Source organism: Pseudophryne corroboree, chromosome 7 (genome assembly GCF_028390025.1).
Source record: "Pseudophryne corroboree isolate aPseCor3 chromosome 7, aPseCor3.hap2, whole genome shotgun sequence".
In the NCBI taxonomy this organism is placed as follows: Eukaryota; Metazoa; Chordata; class Amphibia; order Anura; family Myobatrachidae; genus Pseudophryne; species Pseudophryne corroboree.
The window spans coordinates 469618717-469629876 of NC_086450.1; the positions used below are offsets into that span (position 1 = coordinate 469618717).

General features: G+C 40.1%; 1 pseudogene; it reads right to left on the reverse strand.

The window, feature by feature from the left end:
• Window positions 1-4262: 4262 nt before the first annotated feature.
• On the reverse strand, window positions 4263-4382 carry LOC134947235 (5S ribosomal RNA; annotated as a pseudogene).
• Between the last annotated feature and the right edge of the window lie 6778 nt (window positions 4383-11160).

Sequence of the window (11160 nt, forward strand, 5' to 3'; positions counted from 1 at the left end):
ACAAATAGGGGTCCCCCATATTTTCAGAACCAGCACCGGACTCCACTAGAAGGGGGGTAATGCCCCAGCCAGGAGACGCATTTGATGGGGTCCCCGTGGCCAAAGCATTAATCCCCCCTAACTAGTCGGCCTAGGCCGGGGATTCTTGGGGAAGTGGGGACCACCCAATAAAGGGGACCCCCTCTCCAGCTCACCCAAGGCCAGGGCTGAAGCCGGGTCTATCCCGGGATCCGGTCTGAAGATCGACAGTATCTAGGTTGACAATGTTTAGGTCGACCACTATAGGTCGACAGTCACTAGGTCGACATGGATGGAAGGTCGACAGGGTTTCTAGGTCGACATGTGCTAGGTCGACAGGTCTAAAGGTCGACATGAGTTTTTCACATTTGTTTTTCATTTTTTTTAATTTTTTCATACTTAACGATCCACGTGGACTATGATTGGAACGGTAAAGTGTGCAGAGTGAAGCGATAGCGGAGCGAAGGCACCATGCCCGAAGCATGGCGAGCGAAGCGAGCCATGAGAGGGACACGATGCACTAATTTGGGATCCCGGTCACTCTACGATGAAAACTACACCAAAAAAAAAATCCTCATGTCAACCTTTAGACCTGTCGACCTAGCACATGTCGACCTAGAAACCCTGGCAGGGGGCGCTGTTTTGCAGCACCTGTCAATTTTCTGTTTTAATCACTGTCACTTGCAACTTTCTCCTCTTTAATCCCCGGGATCACCTGGCAATCCCCATTTCCCTCTCACACCCCTAAGCACTTTCAGTCACACACACACACATACACGCGCACACACGCACACACACACACACACACACACACACACTCTCTTTTACTTAAGGCACACATTTCAAAATACTCTCATGCTTCCCATACAGAAGCAAATAGCTCCATGAGTAAGGTGTCTGACTGCAATATAGAAGGTAATTGTCTTGAATCCAGGGTATGACAGTCATTTTAAATGTGTGCATTGAATAAAGGAGAATGTAATTGAATGTACTGTTTATGACTGCTAAGAAATGTGTGATTTAAAATAGGATAATGTAACTTATAAAAAGAGCTCCATAAAGCTGGGTACACACCTATACAATCAAGCTTTTCATTTGAGCGTTCAAATACATATACACCTATACAATTCTACTTGCGACGTTCGATCTCCTCGCGTCCAAACTATCGCAGAAAAATGATTGTGCTGCACCACTCTACACACTCTTCCGATTCTGGCTACAGTCACGCCAGATATAAACAAAATTACCATAATGGGCCGGATTAGGGCGTGGTTACAGAACAAAGAGACAAATCACATCACATAGTGCTGTGGAAAGAACACGTTTGTTTGTTTCATTTCAATGCTCATCCATCATGAGCTTAAGGAAAAATGGGGCTTGTGCTTGTATTGTTGCTGCTATAGTGACAACACTAAGAGCTATAAAGAAAAAAAAGGAGCAATAAGTATCTTCTGATAGATATATATATATATATATATATATATGTAGTGGGAAGGGGCATCAGAGCAAGTGCTTTCACTGCGCAACAGATCTTGCCTAATTTCCCTGATTGAAAAATATAGGGAGGGTACCAATGCTTTTTCTGGCCTAGGGTACCTAAATGTCTAGTTACGGATATGGCCAGGGCTAAAGTTCAGTTATTCAGAAAAATACAATCAGGAAATTCAGTATCAGGCTAAGTGATTGCAATTCAATATGTGAATACTTGGTCTGAGGTTACTGCTGCTCTGGTATCATCTACACTGAGTGTAATGCCAGTGGACTGTGTAATCAAAGATATATGCCCAGTTATCAATAGTGTGACCATCAAAAATTGAGGCTACCAAATTAGACACCTACTAATTAACAGGTTAACTGTATGATCCATAATATTTCCCAATAAATAGGATATACAGTCATCTATGATTAGGCATCATGATTCTAGGAGTGAAACGCATTGGATTATATTATTATTATTTTGTTCAAATTATTAGCTCCCTCCTTCTGGAATATTTTATCAATATTTCGAGAAAAGAACACACTATAGAATTGTTCACTACCGGAGGAGTCATCTATTTTTGTAATAAACCATATCATGATAATATACAGTACTGTATTACAAATGCATTTGTACAATGCAATGGGACAGTAAGAAGTATTTAATTTACAAATATCGCCCAAAAAAATTTTTTAAGAAAAAATGAATATGTGTTCACTTCAAACTATAGATGTACACATGCTCCCAGGTTTTGTTTTTGGTGCTAAATCATCATCATGTTTTGGTTTTGCAAATCCACCCTCGAGTGTTTTAGGTTCAGTTTTGGGTTTGGATTAGGATATGGGTTTCTTTAAAAATCAATAAAAACAGCTAAAATCATGTAACTTGGACATATTTTTGTTCCTAAAAAAAAATGACAAAACTAAAATTTGGGAAATAATACATATATATTTATTTTTGTATATTCTAATATTATTTTTCTGTGACCCTTCCAGTTAGAACTCAGTGTATCATACACGTATTGTGTGACACTGAAGGTAGGCCATCCACGAGGTGCTGCCTTGTCCTTCCAGTTGTGCTCTGTTAAACTAGGGGTGTGAACACACTGTGAACACATTGTAAACAATAAATAAAGTCACAGATAGAATTGGAAAAAAATAAATACAAATATATATATATATATATATATGGGAAAAGGGATAGGGGTGTGAGCGACTGACAGTGTCTGATAAATTAAATAAATATGAAGAATATTGCAGGATACGTATTAGAAAAAAGTACAATATATTTATTTATACAATTTAAAACATAAGGATGGGCTAAAAAATGCTAAAAATACATACAGTAAAAAATAAAGCTAGAACCCTAGATCACATAAAATCGGTAAGATCAATATTAAACTGATAAAAAGTCTAAGATAAGTGAGTGTTGCTTATCTTTAAAAATGGAGAGTCAGTAGAGGTACACCCAACGCGTTTTGTCCATCAGACTTCATCAAGGGGCAAGGGACCATTGAGCAAACACTCGTATTTATAGCAGCTATGATTAAGGATAAGTGATTGTGACATCACTTCCTGTAGGAATTAATATTCATAGTCTTGGCACAAAGTCTTATGTAAACATAGATGATGAATTGTGCAAGTGATGACAAACCCAGATAACTACTTGTATTGTAAAAACGAGTCTTAGAACTTAATATATAATGAAAAAACTGTCAGGGATGCATCCAGCGTCACTTCCGCCCCGCTTCCTGCGTCCATATCCTCCTAGTGCGCATGCACACCTCGCGGTACTTCCGGTAAGCGGACCCATGGAACTGTGGTCATCTGCCCCACTTCTGGTAGGATCAGTGCGTCATATCCTGTCATGGCTAGGCCCGGCGTTTCTGTGTTAGTTATAGGCTGGGGCGGGCTGTCAGTCAATGTGGAGGCCATCTTTATAGAGCTTCTTAATCACAGACATTTCTCTATGTTTAGGATGCAGGAGCAGCTCATATATAAACAAACACAGATATATCTATTAGTGTATTAATAAAAACGATCATTAATGGAATGAACTAGCAAAATTCTTTCAACTTAAGGACTCTGATAATAATATTAGTTTTAGATAAAAGCAATTGAGATATAAAGCGAAGCGTACATATTAAATGGAATAATAAACCCAATAATTTACATAAATAGGGGCTGGACTAATTCTAGCAGCGCTATTGGCTACCATTTATATATGATATTTATGAGGATACGTAGTCTAAGTGAGATGCTGGCATATATGAAAGGGATATGTTATGCAATTTCAGGATATTCATCCAAATAGATGTTATAGTATACAAAGGGATATTGTATTATAAGCCATTCGGTGGGAATTACTTTCAATCCCCATTCAGGATTGTAAAGATGAAAATTAGCAAGCAAATTATATAGTGGATAAAGGTGTGAGTATGCTTATTTATAAAAAGGGTACCCATCAATTAGTATGTGCATAAGTGCTGGAATGTTCAAATATAGGAAACATAAATATGTAGAATAGCAGGTGACTCAGTGCTTTGAAATGGATATATACTGTATAAATAACCAGTCATATGCTAGCAATTAGTGGTGTGTGTAAAAATAGTGCACTTGTGTACGACTGATATTAAAAGTTTTTACTCGTAATCTAAAATTTCTTATAAAGAGGGTAAAAGATGATGATAATCATCTGTGCACTGATGGAATATCCGTGTATCAATATTCCATATAATGATACTGTTCAGAGCCCACCAAGGCCCACTCATATACAGTACCCAATCTTCACAAGTGGTTACCCACTTGGTACTGGTTGGGCCCAACACTGCTTAGCTTCCAAGATCGGGCGGGATTGGGCGTACAACCAGTGTGGTATGACTGTACTTTGTGGTGACGTGACTCCATCACACAGTAATGAATTTTTTATTAGAAACATTTGACAAACTAGATACAGAGTAAAGTGATGATTAAAACATTATAATAATATATATAAAGTGCCTATAAAAGATGGAAATAAGAGACTTTACAAAACCGGAGATGCTTGGGTAAGGATGCTTCTTTCATAGGAATGGTGCGATTTCATATCCTTCATTAAAGCCCATGGGGTGTGTAGTTTTCAATTGGAATATCCAAAACATTTCTCTTTGAGAGAGCTTCTTGGCCAGATCTCCACCCCTTTCGCCACTGGTCACATGCTCGATAGCTACCCAATATATATAAATATATATATACATATATATATACACTTCTCCAGCTAAGGCACTCCACAAATTACAATATTCTTACTGCGCACGTTGCACTCCACATTGCAGCCTAACCAAATGCTCGCTATACAGACCTCCAACGGCAGCAGCCAGGACTAGAGTCATGAGTTCCGCCGTTGAAGGTATATATATATATATATATATATATAGTGCTATACCTCAGTGTACTACTATTATTTTTCTGGGACAATGCCGGTCAGACAGCAGTATGTATATTCTGACTCATACACATATTTTGTGACACTTTAGGTGAAAGTAAACTGCCGTGTTAGATCATTATCTCTCACTCATACATGTATTGTGTGAAACTGTATATGAAAGTTAACCGCACTGTTAGATAATTATTTCAGACTGTGTGACACTGTAGGTTAAAGTAGAGTGCAGTGATATATTATTCACTCAGACATGTATTGTGACACTGTACGTGGTACATTTTTTGTACAAATTGTAGAGTGTGCTGTTCCCCACTTTGTTCGTGTTTGTTGATTGTTAGATATGGAGGATGGACAATTGAGAGTACAGCAGGAAGCAGATACTAGTGTTGCAGATGCTGCCATCAGTCATAATGATTCAAATCCATCACAGTCAACTACTAAGGCCAATGCCCAAGGCTAAAAAGGGATTAAGTCAGGGCATGTAAAATCAAAGAAACAATTTAATTTTACAGTGGTAAAGAAAAAAAAATCAAAAGGAAAGTTAGCTGCAGAGAAACATGAAATTGGGAATATGCCATTCACCACACAAAATGGAAAGGAATGACGCAGGTCTTGGTCTTTATTAATGAGTGGTGGTTATGCAACTGTCAGTGAGGCATCTTCTTCTGTGTCTCATGATAAAGCAAGAAATTTTCTTTCAGAGTAACATAGTAACATAGTATCTGAGGTTGAAAAAAGACAATTGTCCATCGAGTTCAACCTATTTGTGGTGTCCTCTGCATGATGATTTGACTAAATAGTAACTATAATGCATGACTATGCACCATACCCCTGGATATCCTTATCCAATAGGAATTTATCTAACCCATTCTTAAAGGTGTTGACAGATTCCGCAATTACAACTCCCTCGGGCAGGGAATTCCAAACACGTATTGTCCTTACCGTGAAAAAGCCTTTACGCCGTATTGTGCGGAATCTCCTCTCCTCTAACCTGAGCGAGTGTCCACGAGTCCTCTGTGTTGATCTAACCAAAAACAGGTCCCGCGCAAGCTTTGAGTATTGTCCCCTTATATATTTGTAGATGTTGATCATATCCCCTCTTAGTCTCCGCTTTTCCAATGTAAACATGCCTAGTCTTTCAAGCCTTTCCTTGTATTCCATCGTCTCCATGCCCTTAATTAGTTTGGTCGCCCTCCTTTGTACCTTTTCAAGCTCCAGGATATCCTTTTTGTAGTACGGTGCCCAGAACTGTACACAGTATTCAAGGTGTGGCCTCACTAGTGATTTATATAATGAGAGTATAATACTCTCGTCCCTAGCATCAATACCCCGTTTTATGCATGCTAATATCTTATTAGCCTTCTTTGCTGCAGTCCTACTTTGGGTACTACTGCTTAGCTTGCTATCTATGAGGACACCTAAGTCCTTTTCCAGTACAGAATCCCCTAGTTTTACCCCATTTAGTAGGTAGGTGTAATTTTTGTTCTTGTTACCACAGTGCATTACCTTACACTTGTCTGTGTTGAAGCGCATTCTCCATTTGGCTGCCCATGCTTCTAATTTAACTAAGTCGTTCTGAAGAGACTCGGCATCCTCCTCTGTATTTATAGCCTTACACAATTTGGTATCATCTGCAAAAATTGACACCATGCTCTCTAGACCTTCTGTTAGGTCGTTAATGAAAATATTGAACAATAGCGGTCCTAATACTGAGCCTTGCGGCACACCACTTAGCACTTCAGTCCAAGTTGAAAAATATCCATTAATCACAACGCGCTGCTTCCTATTATCTAACCAGTTTTTGACCCAAGTGCATATTGTGCTTCCTAGCCCTGATTCTTGTAGCTTGTATATAAGTCTCATGTGAGGTACAGTATCAAACGCTTTGGCAAAGTCTAAAAAGATTACATCCACGTCTTTACCCTGATCTAGGTTTGCGCTTACTGTTTCATAAAAGCCAAGTAAGTTGGTTTGACAGGATCTGTCCTTCATAAACCCATGTTGATTCCTTTTAATGACCTTATTGGTTTCAAGGAACTTCTGAATACTATCTCTTAGAATACCTTCCAATACTTTCCCCACTATAGATGTAAGACTAACTGGTCTATAATTACCTGGTTCAGCTTTACTTCCCTTTTTGAATATAGGCACTACTTCCGCTATACGCCAGTCTTTGGGAACCATACCTGATATAACTGAATCCTCAAAGATCAGAGATAGCGGTTTTGCCAGTTCAGAGTGAAGCTCCATTAGAACCCTTGGATGAATACCATCGGGCCCTGGTGATTTATTAATCTTTAAATGTTTTAATAGGTGACAGACTACTTCCTCGCTTAAATAAGTACCTATCAGTGTGATATTGTCCTTATTGAGATTGTGTGTCAGTCCCTGAATTGGGTCCTCTCTAGTGAATACTGTTGAAAAAAACTCATTTAGTGTGTTCGCTATGTCATTATCATTTTTGCTTAAGACTCCCAACGTGTCCTTCAAAGGGCCTATACTCTCCTTTTTTAATCTCTTGCTATTGATGTATTTAAAGATTTTTTTGGGATTTGCTTTGCTTTCCTTTGCTACTAGTTTTTCAGTTTCTACTTTAGCCACTCTTATTTCCTTTTTGCAATTTTTGTTACATTCCTTATAGTGCTGAAATGACTCTGCTTCCCCGTCAGATTTGTATTTTTTAAATGCTCGCCTTTTCTTGCCCATAAGTTCCTTAATCTTTTTGTTAAGCCACATCGGTTTATGATTTTTATTCCCTTTTTTGCTACTCATAGGAATATATTTGAGTGTATTTTTAGCTAGCAGGAATTTTAGTACCTCCCATTTCTCCGTAGTATTTTTTCCTAAAAACAAACCTTCCCATTCAATATCCCTGAAAAATACCCTCATCAGTTCAAAATTTGCTTTGCTAAAATTTAAAGTCCTAGTTGAGCCAGTATAGGGCTGTTTGTAGAAACTGATATTGAATGTGACCATATTATGGTCGCTGTTTCCTATGGGTTCCCCTACTATAATACCCGATACCAAATCCTGATTGTTTGTTAATACCAGGTCTAAGATTGCATTGTACCTAGTTGGTTCCTCAATTAGTTGGACTAGGTAGTTATCATTTAGTGTGTTTAAAAACATACTGCCCCTAGCAGTATCACATGAATCGTTTTTCCAGTTTATCTCTGGATAGTTAAAATCTCCCATCACTACTATGTCTCCTACTCCTGCTGCTTTTTCAATTTGCTTTAGTAACAATTCATCATCAGATGCGTTGATACCAGGCGGCCTATAGCATACACCCAATACTAACTTTTTTGTTCCTTTTTCCCCGCATGCAATTTCTACCCATAGTGTCTCAACAGTGTCTACAGTACCCTCCTGAGTATCTTCCCATATATTAGGTTTTAAAAACGGCTTTACGTACAGACACACCCCTCCACCCTTTTTATTTAGTCTGTCTCTCCTAAACAGTGTATAGCCCTCTAGATTGACTGTCCAATCATGAGATTCATCCCACCAAGTTTCAGTAATGCCTATAATATCATACTGTTTGCTTGCTGCAAGTATTTCTAGTTCACCCTTTTTACCAGTAATGCTTCTGGCGTTTACATACATACAACTAAGATAAGTATTTTCCCTTGCATTAGGGACATCTTTCACCTTATGTGGCAAGGATGACCTGTAATCGTCATTGGTTAGTGCTTTGGTAAAATCCCTTTTAGTACCCATGTTAATAACCTTACTGCCTGCTCTTACCCTCCCCCCAACTTCTCCCCCATTTTGTTTACTACCGCCATCCCCACTATTCTCACTGCATGACCCGTAGTTTTTAGCTAAACCCTCCCCCCAGGCTCCTAGTTTAAAATCTCCTCCAACCTTCTAACCATCCTTCCCCCCAGCACCGCTGCCCCCTCCTCAGTCAGGTGCAATCCGTCACGACAAAAGAGATGGCGTCTGACTGAGAAGTCCGCCCAGTGTTCCAGGAACACAAACCCCTCTTTCCTGCTCCTATCCCTAAGCCACACATTTACCTCCCTAATCTCCCTCTGCCTCCCTGGACTAGCGCGTGGCACGGGTAATAATTCCGAGAATATTACCTTAGATGTCCTTGCCTTCAGTTTCTTTCCTAAGTACTTATAGTCTTTCTTAAGGACATCCCACCTTCCGCTAACTTTGTCATTGGTGCCAACGTGCACCAAGACCGCCGGGTCTTTGCCAGCCCCTCCCAACAATCTATCTACCCGGTTCGCGATGTGCCGTACCCGAGCACCCGGGAGACAACAGACTGTACGGCGATCACGGTCCCGGTAGCAGATTGCCCTATCTGCCTTCCTGATGATAGAATCCCCTACCACCACCATTTGACTAGGTACCTCTCTATCTTTTATCCCAACCGCGCCAGAGGGACTGCACCTCTGGATGCAAGAGGGAGCAGTCTCCTCCGGCACAGTCATTTCTTCGCTATCATCCTCCGATTCCTCGTCCAATCGGGCTAATTTGTTCGGGTTTGATAGTTCGGAGATGTCGTGCCTCCCCCTCTTATTCTTCCTTCTAACTGTGACCCAACTGGCTACCTGATCATCATCCTCTTCTACCAGTGACCCCTCCCGCAACTCCTCCACCTTTCTGTCTAAACTACGCTCGAGATTGTGAATCCCCCTCAGTCGCGTAACGGTTTGCTCTAGATCAGTTACCTGGGCTTCCAGAGCAGCCGTTCGCACACACCTCGTGCAGATGTATTCACACTGGGCCGGTAGCTCCAGGTGTGCATACATCTTGCACGACATGCACTGAGTGAGGTCCTCAATCACAGCCCCTCCCATATTGTTTGCAAGGTCTAACTCCCTGTTACACTCAAAGAAAAAGCAGCAAAAATAAAAAATAGAAGACAAGCAATATCACTTATACAATAATTAAGCTGGCTTATACTTATCTATCTTTGTGCGGTTCTTGGTCCTTCACTTTTATGCAGCCGTAGTACTCTCTCCTGCGGCACCTATACTCCACTTAGCAGTTGCAGTTGTACCAGCTCACTGCTCCTCCTTTTCACTCGGCTTCCAGCTCCTGCTAAGAAAAAAAATAAAAAATGCCCCTCACACCTGCACAATCACAGCCTCTCTGCTACTCCAAGTAAGAGACCCTCTCACTCACTCACCAGGTCAGCCCCTTGCAGTCTCACCAGAAGTTTAATGGTACTGTAAATGTGTGTTCCTGATTGTGTATTATAAAACTCACCTTTATCTGTATTCTAACTCACCTTTATACTGTTTCCAACTCACTTAGAAATCCCAGCAGCACTTTGAAGAGACCAGCCCCACAGAGCAGGCTCAAAGAGTCTGGTCACTGCTTATATAGGCTCACCCAGCTGTTTCAATCAGCCCCTCACCCTCCTGATTACTCCTGATTACTCACACCTGAGTTAACCCCTCAGGCTATCACCTCACACTTTTTTTTTTTCCCTCCAAAAGAAAAACAACACAAAATAAAAACCCAGTACAGATGTATTAAAACAAAAAGAAACAGTATAGATACAATCAATCAATCAATCAATCAATCAGAATCAGATTACTTTCTCTCACAAAATTAATATCTCTGTATGGATAGACAGAGATCAATCAGAGTTCACCTTTATACTGTTTCCAAATCACTTAGAAATCCCAGCAGCACTTTGAAGAGACCAGCCCCACAGAGCAGGCTCAAGAGTCTAGAACAGGTGTCAAAATAAATTAAAACCACTAAGGCAGTAGAACAAACTGTGCGTTCAGAACCGTCATACATTCCTGAGGAACATTTAGAGGTGCCTATGTTAGCTATGTGTGATTATGACATTTCTTACACTGTCCCCATAGAGAAGCTTATTTCATCTCCTTCCACTATTTCTGCACATGTGGAGAGCAGTACAAGTAAGGATGGTGATGAGGACATAATAGAAATTGAGGATGCTCATGTGGAACAATGAAGAGGATATGTGTGTACTACTACTATCTGACACTGAAGATGAATACGTTGATGATGTTGTTTGTGTAAGTCAGCCACTATTGGCTGCAGTTCTTACCCATGATAAAAAGAAATCCATATGGATGCCTGGGCATAAGACCAAAAAGCCACCTCTGTGGTGTGGGATTATTTTTACCCAAATCCTGGCAATGTTTGTGCAGGCAAAGGCTCTATTTGTGAGTCCAAATTTAGTAGAGGTAGGGAAGTTAGCCATCTATGTTACATAATTTGTGGCAAGAACTTTATTTTGCAAGATT